Below are 14,163 nucleotides of genomic sequence, written 5' to 3'. Positions count from 1 at the left end.
GCTAGTGAAGGTTTTCCTCTAAGGATAATGCCCTCTAATTGTCAGCGAAAGGGTATTTAATGCTGGAAGCAGCATCCTTACTCCTTAAATAAAGTGCTGTAATAGATTGGTTATAAAGAAGATTGAATAAAATCAAACTAAACCAGAAAGGCTTGTGGAGGCATGGGGATGAGATGTTTGCATTCTGCTTTAATGGTGCAGAAGTGTTCGGTTCTAAGAACGCAAACAAATAAAATCTGTTGTCTATCCGCTAGCTGCTAAGGGCAGAGAGGGAGTGGGGTGAGCCTCAGTTGCCACTGGTGGCTCTGGGACTTGTCCTCAAGTTGCTCAGCCCTGGCTGGGGTGGATGTACATCCTGGCTCTGCAGTGTGCTCCCCTTGCCCGCCCTGGCTGCTTGGCACCTCTCAGGGTAGTCACTGCTTGTTTCTGGCCCTCAGCCCTCCTGTTTTTCTGAAGCGGGGATAATTTGATTGTCCTTCTTATCCCAGAATAGCTGAAGTTTTTGGTATTGATTGCTCCTAGGGCAAAACCACCCCACATAGATTGCAAGTAATCTCGATTCGGCTTGTAAGCTTTTGTTCCCTCTGTAGTCCTTACAAACAGTATTGTTTGGTCGTCTTTCAGTAGTGCCTCTGGGTTGCTTCCGTTCCCTAGCTCTGTGGGATGCAGTGTGCCTTTCTTCTTTCCTGGGATGAAAAGGAAGGTGGCTGCAGTTTGTAGGTGACAGCTGTGGAGAGGGATCTTGCTTTCTGTTGCAGCTGTGACAGAGGTTGATTGAGGTGGGTCTAGTCTGCCTCTGCTCTTTCCCAGGTGTGAGCTCATCTGCTTTTGCACTGCTCCTGTCCCATCTGCCAGCTTGAAGGCATGGGCCATTTGTGGATCCGGTAGCACCCAGCAGCATCCAGCATTATTGCAGCCTTTCCAGGAAGTGGAAGGAGGGCAGGGAAAGGACCTTTATTGTGCTTGTAGGTATGGAGATGGCAAAGAGCTGCCAACTACCCCTCAGATAGCAGAGCTGACACGTGTTTCCCTGTGTGTGTTGACCTTCCGTCTACCATGACCTGTGATTGTTCTCTTTGGACCTCTTCATTTTCACTCCCTTATTTCCTGATTATTTTCTCCCTCCTTTTTGGCTTGGTCTGTGGTTTCTCTCCAATGTCTCTTATGTTGGCCACATAGGAACTGATATGTGCTCTGAGTGCCCATGTGCAGATGCTGACAGAGCATCTCCAGGGCCAAAGCAAGCAGGGGATTGTTGAGTTTTTGCAGCAGTTCAGCTCTGTGTGAGGTTAATTTGCGTGCGTCTCCTCTACATACATAATAATTTCTCCCCAAGATACAAGAATGTGACACCTATTCAGATCTCTTCGCCCTCTGCCAGATGTAGTGAAAATTGACTAGCGAGTTGAAAATTTAATAGGGCGAGGATTGACGAACAGCACTATCACATAAGCTTCATTTCCTTTAGAATCCAGGCCAAAAATGTGTTGGTGAGGGTTTTTTTTCTGCAATCATGTGCTTTCAAACTGTGTGGAACAACGTGATTAGTAGAAATGGTATTTTTGGGATTATTTGCAGTGCATATGAAAACACGACAGCTGAATCCTGTTGTGTGCATGTATATTAGCATATAAGCAACTTAGAAGAGTTGAAACAACTGAAGTGTCTGCTTCGAGAAATAGCAAAATAAATGTATAAAACTTGTGAAGTTGACAAAGCATGTGGTTATGTTGATCCTAATTTCTAGGGTTTTAACTCAAATCTTTTGGCTGCCTCTTCTTAACAACAACAGCAAGATGTTATTTTGTTTCTTTTCCTGGTAGTTGCTTTCGGGTTTTGCTGTTTGCATAGCTTCCGCCTCACTTCTCAGCTCTGGAAACACAGAATGTAGATGATGTGCCTCGCTGACACGATTCTGTAAGTTTGTGGTGTTGGAGCTATTTAAGTTCCTTCTAGGAATGGCAGGGTATTGTTCTGACTGAACTTCAAAGTGAAGGATGCCCATTACAATTCAGGGTAATTGAAGAGCAGGCATTTTCCTGGAAAATATTATGGCAAACCTTATGTGTGAGCCGGATCCATTTTTGTTGAGGAATGTCTCATGGTTTTTACTAGTAGAGTTGGGAAGGAAGACAGAAACCAGTACGTGTCAACGCCGGCCAAATTAAGAAGATGAACAACAGAGCAGCACCTTTTGGCACTTGGTGGACCATGCCAGGGTTGAAGGTGTTCCATAAACCTCCAAGAGGCACAAGGAGACTTTTCTTGGCTCTTTTGCATATGTAAAAGAATAAGACTGAACTGGTGCCTGTCAGAGAGAAAACATTTTCATAATCTTTTCATGTTAGTTTAGTGATAGCAGTGTTACAGCCAATTGTGATTGTCTCACCCTAAAAAGCAGTCACCTCTAATGAAACTCTTGGCTTCCAGAAAGAGGGCTGCTTGAGGCACAAGCTGGTTGATTGGTATTTGCATAAGGACAGAAGTGGTGCCTGAAGATAGCTGTCAACACTACATACACCAGGTTGCTGTGTGATGACCAGGATCAATGGCTTGAGTCACCTTGGTGTCAGCAAACTTGACACATCTATGAAGGAGGCAGAATACTGACAGAAGGCAGTTTTTGGTGGTATGAAATTCATACCATGGAAAATGTCTTTCGGGAGGTTGAGTTCTCTCATATCTGATTACATCTTACCACACTGTTTTCATAAAATGGGCACTGCATGTGAGATCTGCAATTAAGTTCATAAAATAATCTTCTGTATCTTCCAGTCACTTGTACATCTTCTCTCAACTGTTGTCTGCATTTTCACAGATGACAAAACCACATAACCTGTTGCTTTGGCTTGTAGAGTTAAAACCAAGCACTAGCTGACAGGAATTGCATGGAGTGGTGCTCAGATTTAGAGATGGACTTGGAGATTAGTCTAAAATTAGTCATAGATTAGTCATAAATTTTTTCCTTGTATAAATCATGTCTAGTTTCACTTAAAATCTGATAAGTTGGTGGTTTGAAAGCTTTTGTTTAAACCTTGTGCAGTTTGTTCTTGCTGCTGGTCTTGCAAGTCCTGCGTTACGTGGCCTGTCTGGTGTTATTTTCTGACTCAGTAGATTATTTATAGTATTTTATTATACTTCCAGAAAGTGTTTCTTTGCTGTGGTGATTGGCTTTGTTGTTTGTAGCCTCCAATGCTAGTATTTTGATTCAGTGACATTTGTGCTTGCACGTTGTTCAAATGTACTGTTTTGTGTAGAAAATACTGTATGAGATAGCAGCAGCTTGGGTCACTGGAGTTAATTATGTGGTTAGTTTTGTTAAGGTCCCTTTAGTTTTCACTTTGGTTTCTCTGTGTGCCAGACCCTCTGGTTTTGGACTGAAACCTGTTTTTTTAAGATCAAGACTGGCACGTTCAAGATGGACAAGTACCGTTTCAGGTTTCAGCTATGGCTGTAGTAATATATAAAGCCAGACTGGTTTGTTCATGTGGATGCTGTGTGGTTTTTGTCTGTGTCAAGAGGTATGCAGCCTCCTAGAAAAATGAATTTAAAGTCTACAGCATCTGTGGTTTATGTGTTTATCTAGGTGCAGCTACCCTGTCCCATCGTAAATAAGAGATCTGTTAGGTGTTTTGCAGCAGCTGAAAAATATATCCAGGGACAGAGTGATTTAAATGTAAGTGAGATTGTGTGTTGGTGGGTGATACTTGGTGTGGACAGATGATGTATACAAACATGAGGAAATTACTCACGCTGCAGCCCTGATTACTTCTGTTGAGGTTCAAACCAGCTTTTGCCTAAAGGCCTTTACAAAACATTGTACCATATAGTGTACCAAAATAAGACATGTATTGATGACTTTTCTCCATGGAAAACCATTAGCTCCTCAAATCATTCAGTCTATGAGTGTTTCTTCATTGCTTTGCTTCTTAGTGTTAAATCCTCCACCCACCTTTCGAAGGCAGGTTAACTGGACATGATAAGCTTACATCAGTGAATTCCTCAGAAATGCACACGTTATTAATCTTCCCTCATAAATCTTGAGTCAGGTTCTATCTGATAGCTATTGATTCATTCGGGGGGGGGGGGATGAGGAAAAATGGCCTATTAACACAGACTAAAGGCAGAGCTCATAAGCATCAAATACGCCTCTCAAGCAAGAATCTTCTCAATGTAAGCTTGATGCAGGTGCTTTGTAGTGCATGGGATGAGCTAGGTGTTCACAGAATCAGAGATTGCCAGGTTGGAAGGGACTTCAAGAATCATCTGGTCCAACCTTTCTTGGCAAAGGATGACCTAAACTGAATGGCCCAGCACCCTTAAAAGTATCCAACATGGGGAAATTCATCAACTATTATATTAGTATTATTAATATTAGTATAGTGTTACTCCAGTATCTATTCCTATTGGAAAGGCTAAAAATTCTGCAAAATTTCTAATTTATACAGGTCTGGGGGAAGCTGAATAATAGGATTGCAGAAATGCCTGTGCATGTCTTGACACGAAGGAGCCGTGTCTGTGTGGGGGCACCTGTGGAAGCCTGTGTGAAACCACGGCTCGGCCAAGCTGCTGCAGGTGTGTCTGGGCTTTTGGGAAGAGGTGTTTCGGCTGCAGGCGGAGGGTGCCTGGAAGAAGCTGAGCACTTGCTCATGTTGTGCATGTGTCAGACAAAGGGTAAGCAGAGGCTTCTTGTCACCTTTTCTCCTGGCAGTCAAGCTGCAGAAAGGGGTGGCTGTCAAATGAGATCCAAGCAATACTACACTGAGAAAATGGAGACTTTTGGTTCCCCACTGTGAAGGGCTAGGAGGTCAGGATGTGTGCAGAGCTGCTGACCAGTGGGTAAGCACTAACTTGTCAGATGTTTCCTGGAGAGGCAGCTGTGCTGGTTTTGAGTGGTCAGTGTTACACGCAGTGTCTGTTTCCATTGCAGGGCAGAGTGGCTTGTCTTGACCTTCACTATGAATTTCAAGAAACATTCCCGGTCTGGGAAACTGTGGCCGCCACCTTCTATGCTCTTTCCTGTGGCTGGCTGAGCTTTGATTGCTTGCTGATGCTGTCCTCAGCAGCCACAGCCCTTCTGCCCAGGTCCCTTGTTCCTATGTGATTTCCTGGTGCTGAAAGTCCAAAATCCATTGCCAAACGACTTGTCCTCGTCATGTAAATGGTCTGATTATAAAACGTGGTAACCAAGCAGTCAATCAAGCAGTTGATTCAGACATATGCATGTGTAGGAGGCTTAGCTCCTGGAGTGCTTTGGGATCAGAGGGGGTGGTGGAAGATACTTAAATACAAACTTTTGTGAGTCCTGTTGCCTGTGGAATTTTCTTTAAAATATGTAGGAAGAATGTCATAGTAGCTTTTTAATTGAAACACAGACAGGCAGACATGAAGCAGGTGTGTGGGAAGGAGGAGGAATTTGAATGGTGCTCTGGGTCCCATGTTACAGAGTCATTTTTTAGCTTTTAATAGAGAGGAGGGGCTCTTGTAACGTGAAGCTCTTCTTTTCTTCATCAGATATGATTAGGCAAGGCAGAACTTTTCCATTCTTCCAAAAATGTTCCCGAAACAAAGGTTCCAGCAGGAACAAAGCAAAGAAATACAGAAAAGAAAGAAAACACAGTGCAACATGTGCATTTTTCAGGTCTTTAGGCGCAGGATTGTATCCTGTTTAAATTCATACACCATGTAATTGCATGCAAGCTGCTTCTTGAACTGGAAAAAGAAATGGGTGGCTATTGTAGAAAATCCTTGACTGGCAAGGTAAAGTATCATTGCTGAACGTACAAAGTTGCAGGATTAGGATTTGTGTTTTCATCCTGGTTAAGAGGTTATTGTCTGGAAGGAACACCAAAGTTTATGTTGTACACCTCTCCTTCTTTTGTCTGTCTTTATGTTTATCTTGAACTACCTTTTATTCTTTTTCCCTGGGGATACTTGAAAGGTTCCTCTGAGGTCAGCTATGCTTCGCAGTGCTCTCTGTATGAAGGCAGAAACCACAATTAACTTTTATCTCACCTGGTTTGCCTGGCCTCGCACTTTTTAAATGATCATTCCAAAAATTGGGCTCTGAATCACGAGTGTGGTTTTCTGGGAGGTTGTTTTTTTGTTACTGAAATTGAACTTGGATTGAACTCAGCTGGAGAAGTCCTGTCCCCCAGAGGCCTGGCTGCCGCCTGCCCTCTGCTCAGGCTCTGTGGCACGTTTATCGGGTGTGATGTAAGAGCAGCTATTGCCCCGGTTGCCATTCATGGGTGATAATTTACCTTTCCAGCTAAACCCGAAAACCTCCACCCTTTCCCAGAAGTGCCAACAAGTCCCAGTTTTCACCCAGTATCCCTAAGCCTCCAGACTTCCCTCAGGGGCTGTCAGCCTTCCTGGCATCCTAATGCAGCTGGCAGGGTAAAGCACTTGGATCTCTGTGTCCTGTTCAGACAGGAGAAATACTGGGGTGAACGTCACAGCCAGCCCTATAGAAATTACTTATGAAAAGAGTCTTTATAGGTGAGGGTGTGCAAGCGAATTTTCCTTATCTCTAGGGTTAGAGAGAGTCTGAGATTTCTGGGGAAGTGGTGTGGTTGCCCAGCCAACACAGCTGTTTGCTCACTCCCATCTGTGGGATGGGGAAGGGAGTCAGAAGGCTAAAAGCGAGAAAACCTGCGGATTGAGATAAAGGCAGTTTAATAGGTAAAGCAAAAGCTGCTCACGCCAGCAAAGCAAAACAAGGAATTCATTCATTACTTCCCATGGACAGGCAGGTGTTCAGCCATCTCCAGGAAAGCAGGGCTCCATCACACATAATGGTTACTTTGGAAGACAAAACACCATCACTCCAAACATCCTCACTTTTCCTCCTCCTTCCCCCAGCTTTATATGCTGAAGTATGATGCCATATGGTATGGAATGTCCCTTTGGTCAATTGGGATCAGCTGTCCCAGCTGTGTTCCCTCCCGTGTTCTTGTGCACCCCAGCCCACTCACTGATGTGGTGAGGTGAGAAAAGGCCTTGACAGTGTAAGCACTGCTCAGCGGTAATAAAACATCCCAATGTTATCAACACTGTTTCCAGCACAAACCCAAAACACAGCTCTATACAAGCTACTATGGGGAAAATTAACTCTGTCCCAGCCAAAAACAGCACAGGAAGTTCCTTAGTAAAAACTGAGTTTGAGGAAGGAAGGAAGCAGGGGGGCAGGAAACGTAGACCACTTCCCTAGCAGCCTTTGAAACAAACTGAATCCTTGTGATGACAGCTCACAAGGTAGGGTCAAAGGCAGTTAGTTCACTTTTGAGGAATGCAAGTGTTCCCTTCCTCATTAGATAGTGAGTGGCCATACAGCTGGCCTGCGGTGTGGGCTGTGCATGTGTAACTCTGACTCTGGTGAGAAGGAAATGACTAAACTGTCTGTCAAACCACAGTAACAAGAACATCTTTGATATACCAAAATAGTCAGGGTGGAGAGGCTTGGGAATAGCTGTGGTGCTGCCGACATGCCAAGCTGGCAAGAACAAATCAATTGGCGATCAGTGCTCGTGGGGAGCATGACTCTCCTGTGCTTAAAGACAATGTCAATGAAGGGAGACAGGCACAGCAGTGTGGGGCAGGAGCTTCATTCTGAAAAGCTGCCAGGACTTTCCTGCGCTGGAGAAGATGGATGAGGAAAGTGGGGCAGGATTGTTGACCACCACTGAAGTGGGTGTCAAGAGGGACAGAGCAGCGATGACAGCAAGCTGGCCCCACACAGCAGGGCGCCGCGTCAAAATCCTGCAGCTGCTGTGCTCCACATCTCCTTCCCCTCTGCCTGACTGCTGCCTGTGGGCACTCTGGGCAGTGTGAATCCCAAAGATCCTGTCAGTTCGTGAGCCTCGCCTGGTTCAGCTGGAGTCAAATATTTGTAATGAAGGGAAGAAGCTCTATCTAATTATAGGTTTTCCATTTCAGTGCTTGGTTTTACTTTAAGCAGACTAAAATAACACTGTTAACTAACTTCTTTTCCCCTAGCGTTGTAGTTTAATACGTGACATTCTGCAGTACCCTTTATAGAAACCTCAAATATTGTTTTTTCCCTGCCCTACCACATTTTGTCTCTTTTTCCATCTGACAGATGTTTTTTTCCTGTGCTGCACAGGAACATAATTGTTCTGTTGCAATAGCCTGAAGCCCCAGTCCTGTGACAAAGAGTCTGCTTGCACAGGCTCATATGTCCTGGTCATTTGTGTTTGGTGTAGGGTTTTTCCCCTGGTGTTTTTGTTCAGTCTAGTCTAAAAACTGCTCTGAGAAGCAATGAACACCCAGTCATTTATGTGCCCTGAGACCATCTATTACAGCTCTTTCATATCTAGACCTGAAAATGACCCCTTTTTGTCTGTGTGTGTGTGCTTGTCTCCATCATGCACAGGCTGAATTCTCTCTGTTCTAGTTTACACCTTCCGGATATTTGCAGTTGGTCTTTGTTGCTCAAAGTCAACTTAATCTGTGTCTCTTTAGACCAGCATGTTTTGGGTTTTTTTTTTTGAGCTGCTCTGCTTTCTGATCATGTTGCTTGCTTGTCCTGAGCTTATATCAGTTTGTCAGTGTCTGTTCCTGCTCTTGGCATGATTTTTGTTGAGAGCAGCATCTCCGCATGCTGATGCAGTGTCCCAGGTGGGTTATACTGAAGCATTCCTGGTTGTTTCAATCCTTCTGCCAGCTGTATTTCACCGAGTAGTCACATATGACTTACTCTTAAGTCCCTTCTAATGGAAGTTCATGTAATTGCCTAGGTTTGGAGGTATTTTTGGTATTGGCCTGGGCTTTATTCCCCAAACTTCCCTTTTTCAGATTCAGAGTTTACCCAGAACCTTCTCCCGGAACACTTTTGTCTAGCTTCCCACACCAAATAGCTCTTATTTTGACCACAATCTGTAGATGGGAGTATCATGACTAAAACTTTCTGTCAAACCACAGTAACAAAGAACATCTTTGATTTACTAAAATAGTAAAGAGACTCAGAAGTAGCTGTTGGGAATGAGTTATAGGGTTGATTCAGCACTATGGGCTGCTCTGACTTGACTTTAAGCTCTGATCTCTAGACCTGCAACAACATGGGGTACTACTGGGTTTTTTGGAAGTCACAGTAGTGAGAAGGAAGCCTTGCAAAAGGCATCATTCACCATCTCCATGTTGTGTTATACGGATGTGATCAGCTGGTCACGTGGAGGGTAGGCACAGGCCCACCCAATACCAAGAAATAATGTTGCTGGGAATTGTTTGGAATAAACAAGCTCATTTCCTCATTGTACATCAGTTGTCATCCTTGAATCTCTTGGTATTGGCTTTTTTAATGCTGTTACGTATGTCATCGACTGTGCTTCCTGTATCTGGTGTCACTTGACAATAAACTTCTGTGAGATATCACTCTTAAGTCACCTTGAACTTTTTAGTGATTAATTACATTTCTTAATTTCTTTCTCTTCAGTGTCAGAAGTTTATATGGATCAGTGTTACTTGCTGAAGAGTGGCAGTGGAGGTCAGGATTAAGTCTGCTCCTCTGGGTGAGTAATCTAACCCACCACATCACTGGTATCTAGTCATCTGCTGGTTTGTTCGTTTTTTTTCTTGATACCTTACATAACAGCTCCTTTAGGCTTTTATTTCAAATGTCATTAAAATTATGCTATATGTGACTTCCAGCAGGAGTTGTAGAAGAGTGTCATGCTGCTTCTGCTTGTATAGCCATCCATTTACTTGGTATCTTAAAGGATAGCCATCACTTAACACACCTGAGCTGCTGGTTAGATTCAGGGAGGCTTTCCACATTTTAAAGGTGGTGGATTTGAAGTCCACATATGGACTGTGGCAGAGTAATGAAGTATATTTTGATTATCCAAGAGATAAAACTGAAATAACCACTGGAGCTGTTCTGTGGCATTTGGTGGGCTCAGTGAGTACCAGTGCTCCAGCACAAGGCCCACTGGACTTATCATTCCTGTGTGATGCAGCTGTGCTGTGCATGTGCAGTTCATCTGATTCAGTAGGTCTGTGTCAACATGCAGAGAAACTGCAAAGAGCTTTCAGATTACCAGGGCAAGTTCATGTGAAAACGCATTCAGCAAGATAGACTTATCAGTTACATTAGCCCTTGGAAATGATCTGGTTTAGGTGACTTCAAGGAGCAGTATTTTGCATTCAGTCTAGACTGATTTGATCCAAGTAGCCTAGTGCATGTAAGAGCTGGCAGTCTTGTTTTGGGACTGGTTATCTCTCACCTACTTTGGTTTGGATATTGCAATATGATACAGTATGCTTTAGCATCCTAAATTCCAGCTGGAGAGCTGTGTCAAATTGCTTCATCTGCACTTCAGCCACGCACCCCCCCCAAAGCTGGGACGTGCTCACCCTGTAACACCACCACTGAGGTCCCAGCTCCTTGCTTGGTCCCTGCTGACTCATGCTGCTGCACTCTTTCATACTCAGTACAGCCACTTGCTGTCTACTAGCATGCTGCATCCTTTGGTTCTCCTGGCTTTGGTCATTGCTGCTCCCTAGTGCTGTTCTGCATCCCTAGCCTCACTGCTGGCCCACAGTGTGCAAGGACTGGTGTGTCATTTGGAATATTATTTCCCTTCTTTTACTCCCTTTCCCTCTCCATAGCCTTTGAGATGCCTCTTCTTGGATTTCTGGCCCTTCCCACACTAAACTGCTGTGTGTGAGTCCTCCCTGGGATTCACAGACTGTCCAAGGTCTCTCACTGGACTTGGAAAGAAGTGGATGCTGCTCTTTGTCATGAATCCTAAACTCCAGTGCCAAATGCTTCTATTCCCCAGGTATTTAATCAGAGGTCTGGTGGATCCAGAAGTGGTTATCATCTACTGTCTCCCATCCCGGTCACATTTCTTCAGTTTTATTGCTGCTTATCACAGTTGCAGGGATTGGACTCCAGCTGGCCCTGCACTCCAGCTTGAATTGAGTCAATCATGGCTGTAAAAGCATCGTTAGAAGTTTGATGTTGGCTGGCCTCCATGCTCTGCTGGATGTGTTTGGAGGCTTTTGATCTGCTGGCATCATTGTGTAAATGTCTTGCCTTTGCTCAAATTCTCTACCTCTTTGGTCTCCAGATGCTGTGCTGGATCCCCTCCTCAGGAGCAGACGTTTTAGGACCTAAATCTGCTTTGTCTTCCCTGTCCCTTGAGCTATTGCTTCAGGGAAGGGGATGTGTGTCCATGTCCATCCTAGGCTGCTAGGAGCAGGTGCTCAGTTCTTCTTTCTCCGTTCCCGTAGCTCCAGTGGCAGCATGTTTCTGGTATTTGGAGGTATGCTGTCTGAGTCAGGCCTGTTGCCCTCAGCAACTGGTCTGGAAGGCTGGAGCTGATTTCTCTGGCTGCTGCTTGCTTTCTCTGTTAAACAAATAAGTAAGAGCCTCTCCTAACAGGATAGCAAGAAATTCCCGTGCCTGACCCAGCACTGACAGGAGCAATGGGCTGTGTTTCAGGCTGCTGTCTGCTTCTCTCAGCCAGGAACATGGGCTTTCTCGTTGGGTTGCCTCAAGTTCAGCCCAGATGTCTGAGCTTCAATCTCACCACACAGAATACACCAGTGTGTTTCCAGTAGAGTTTTTGTGCCTTTGCCTGCTGCCTCTGTTTAGCTGTAGAAGCACGGTTTCCCATCCCATTGTTCCCTCCCTAGCAAGCACTGTGTTAAAAACACATGGTGCTGTCAGTCCAGCCATGGACCACAGTAAGGCAGCGTTTATGAATAACCCAGAAGAGCTAAATAAGACTTTTAAAACAAGCCTTAGCAGAGAGAGATGCTTTAGTGTGGTGTCATGAAGACACAGAAACCTAACTATGTCCGTGTAGCCAGATTCAGTCATAACTGCCTGTGGCTGCTGCTTTCCTAGCGGATTTTTGGGTACATGGTCACCTTCTCCACCAGTTCTTGGGACTGCCTTGAGTTAAAGTCTGTGTTTGGTGGCAGCAGGTTGTCTGAGTGTCCTAAACTGAGACAAGGGTGTGCCCATGCAGCACTGAAATAGCACGTGTCCAGTCCACCCTGTTACAGTGCCTGTGTGCAAATAGCAAAGATTAGTATTTGGTGATGTTTTTTTTTTTTCTCAATGCCATGTTGAATATGGGAAGGAAAGAAGTATAAGGCTATTTCTGTGTACTCTATTACCTTTATTAGCAGTAGCTGACTTGTCCTGCAGAGTCCAGCCCACACACAGCTTTTCTTGGGCTTTTAATAGTTGTGCTAAACTCAAAACAGTGACAATTTAAAACATTTCCCCAGAGCCTGTGACTGCTCTGCATGTTTATGGGAGGTGTAATGCTGCCTGTGGCTGGGGCACAAGGATTCCGCAGGCCATCCCCAGCCCTGTTCCTGCCTGCTTGCTGGAGCAGAGGGGCTGTACTGTGTGTGCAAGGGCAGGCATGGGGCAGAGGAGCACTGGGAGCAGAGCATGGCAGTGGGACAGGCATGAGGCACAGCACAGGCTACACTGCCACAACTTCAGGGTGCGTAGGGCAGGGGTATTGCCTTCATGCTGACTTGTTACCCAAGGCTGCTGCACAGCAAATTGTCCAGTGCAAAGTAAAATTACTTATTTGTAAGAAATGTGATGCCTTCCCCTTGCCCAGACCTCCCTCTGCCATAGCCCAGTGTGTTGTTGGAACGATAAGAGGGCATTAAATGATACGGGGATGCTGGTCAAAGGTCAGTTTTGATCTGATTTGCTGCTGGGTTTGGTAAGAGTTAAAGCCACTGATCTACTTTTTGATTTCCGAGTTAACATTTCTCTTGTGTGAATGACACCCCGTGTCCCATATAAGCCTGTCAGCTGAGCAGCGATCCTGGACTGGAGGGGATGGGGAAGGAGAGTGCCACCCTGGTGGAGGTGGAAGGAGGCAGGATTTTTCGGGTTGCTTTTTCGTTCCCTCCTTCTGAGAGGCAGTATTGCTGCTTGCAGAAAGCTGGATGTTATTACACTTGTTGCATTTTATGTAACGTGGTTTGGGTAATGTAACTGAAATTACACTCACCCACAGTACTGATGGTGTCTCTAATATATGCAAATCTCTGCAGAGAGAAAGGGAGTTGTATTTAGAGGTAAACAGTTAGCATACTGCCCTGTTTATCTAGCATGTGACCTCTGTTGCACACTTTATTTCCCTGCCTCCCTCCCATCCGGTCCTTTTTATTTAATTGACTTTCCCAGTCCTGACAGTTGTTTTAGATCCAGAAAACATAAATTCATCCCACACAGAGCTTTCAAATCTCATTTCATTTCTTCCATTACTTCTTTGAGAAATTCTTTTTGCTCTCTTCCAAGACTGAGAATGTTCTGTTTCCCCCTGTTTATTTAAACAAGCTTATTTTGTCTGCAGAAACCTCGTCAAATGATACGTTTCTTTTCTACATTTATAATCCTGTGAGGTTTATGTATTGGGAATTATCTTTGTGAGCTGGAAGAAGATTGTCCAATCTTTTTTAAGATGTCCCACTTTCTGAGTATTGCATCTCATTAGGAATATAGTTGGCTGTTTGCACGGCTTCCTTTTTCCTCTATATAGCTTGGGGGAGAAAATGTATCATTTCATCCTCTAGTAATAATGCTTGGCACTTTGTTTGCATCTTCAAAGAACTATATGGCTATGAATTGAGTAATTTCTATAACATTGTGTAGTAGTTTCTCTTTGTTATTTTACAGATGGGGAAAGTGAAAGAGAAATCAAGTGACCTTAAGCCATGAAAGGGGAAAGAAAATCAACTTGAGTTCCCAGCTTCTTGACTTTTACTATTCTGTGACAGCACCACACATTTTTCCTGTTTAAACTAAAGAAGAGGAAAAGAAAAAAAAAAGATTAAAAAGAATGAGGAAGAGGAGAGCTGTTTATCTTTAATCATCTTGCCTAACCTTATGAACTATTTAGTTATATGTATTTGTTGGTGGGGGGGATTTGGTGTTTGTTTTTCAGTGTGTCGTCTAACTTCACTGATGTGATTGTCACTTCTTAGTGTGTGGTTGGAGGTATGCAGGAACTGTCTGGAGTTCATAAAGGCAAAACAGTGTGTGAATTCGGTTAGGGTTGGGGAGGTGAGAGTGTCACTTCTGCTCCTTCCGTCCTCTTCCCTCTTGAACCAGAAGCAGGGGAAGCCTTTTCTGTAGTATGTGAAATATTTTTTCCCCAT

General features: G+C 44.3%; 1 protein-coding gene across 16 annotated transcripts in view; it reads left to right on the top strand.

Moving 5' to 3' along the window:
- The window catches only part of PPFIBP1 (PPFIA binding protein 1), a 113,112-nt gene that overhangs the window by 23,027 nt on the left and 75,922 nt on the right, over positions 1–14,163 (top strand). For 15 of the 16 annotated variants that reach the window (XM_061359624.1, XM_061359618.1, XM_061359610.1 and 12 more), the window contains one exon: positions 9,455–9,530. The gene's annotated coding sequence lies outside the window, so the exon portion shown is untranslated. Of the gene's footprint in view, positions 1–9,454; positions 9,531–11,256; positions 11,388–14,163 lie in introns of those variants that run through there. The other variant, XM_061359553.1, reaches the window with a different exon arrangement.

The sequence above is a fragment of the Neopsephotus bourkii genome, unplaced genomic scaffold, assembly GCF_033783945.1.
Source record: "Neopsephotus bourkii isolate Nb327-2 ecotype Australia unplaced genomic scaffold, CSIRO-AGI_Nbou_v1 NB_107, whole genome shotgun sequence".
Classification (NCBI taxonomy): Eukaryota; Metazoa; Chordata; class Aves; order Psittaciformes; family Psittacidae; genus Neopsephotus; species Neopsephotus bourkii.
This window is presented reverse-complemented; position numbering and strand designations above follow the sequence as displayed.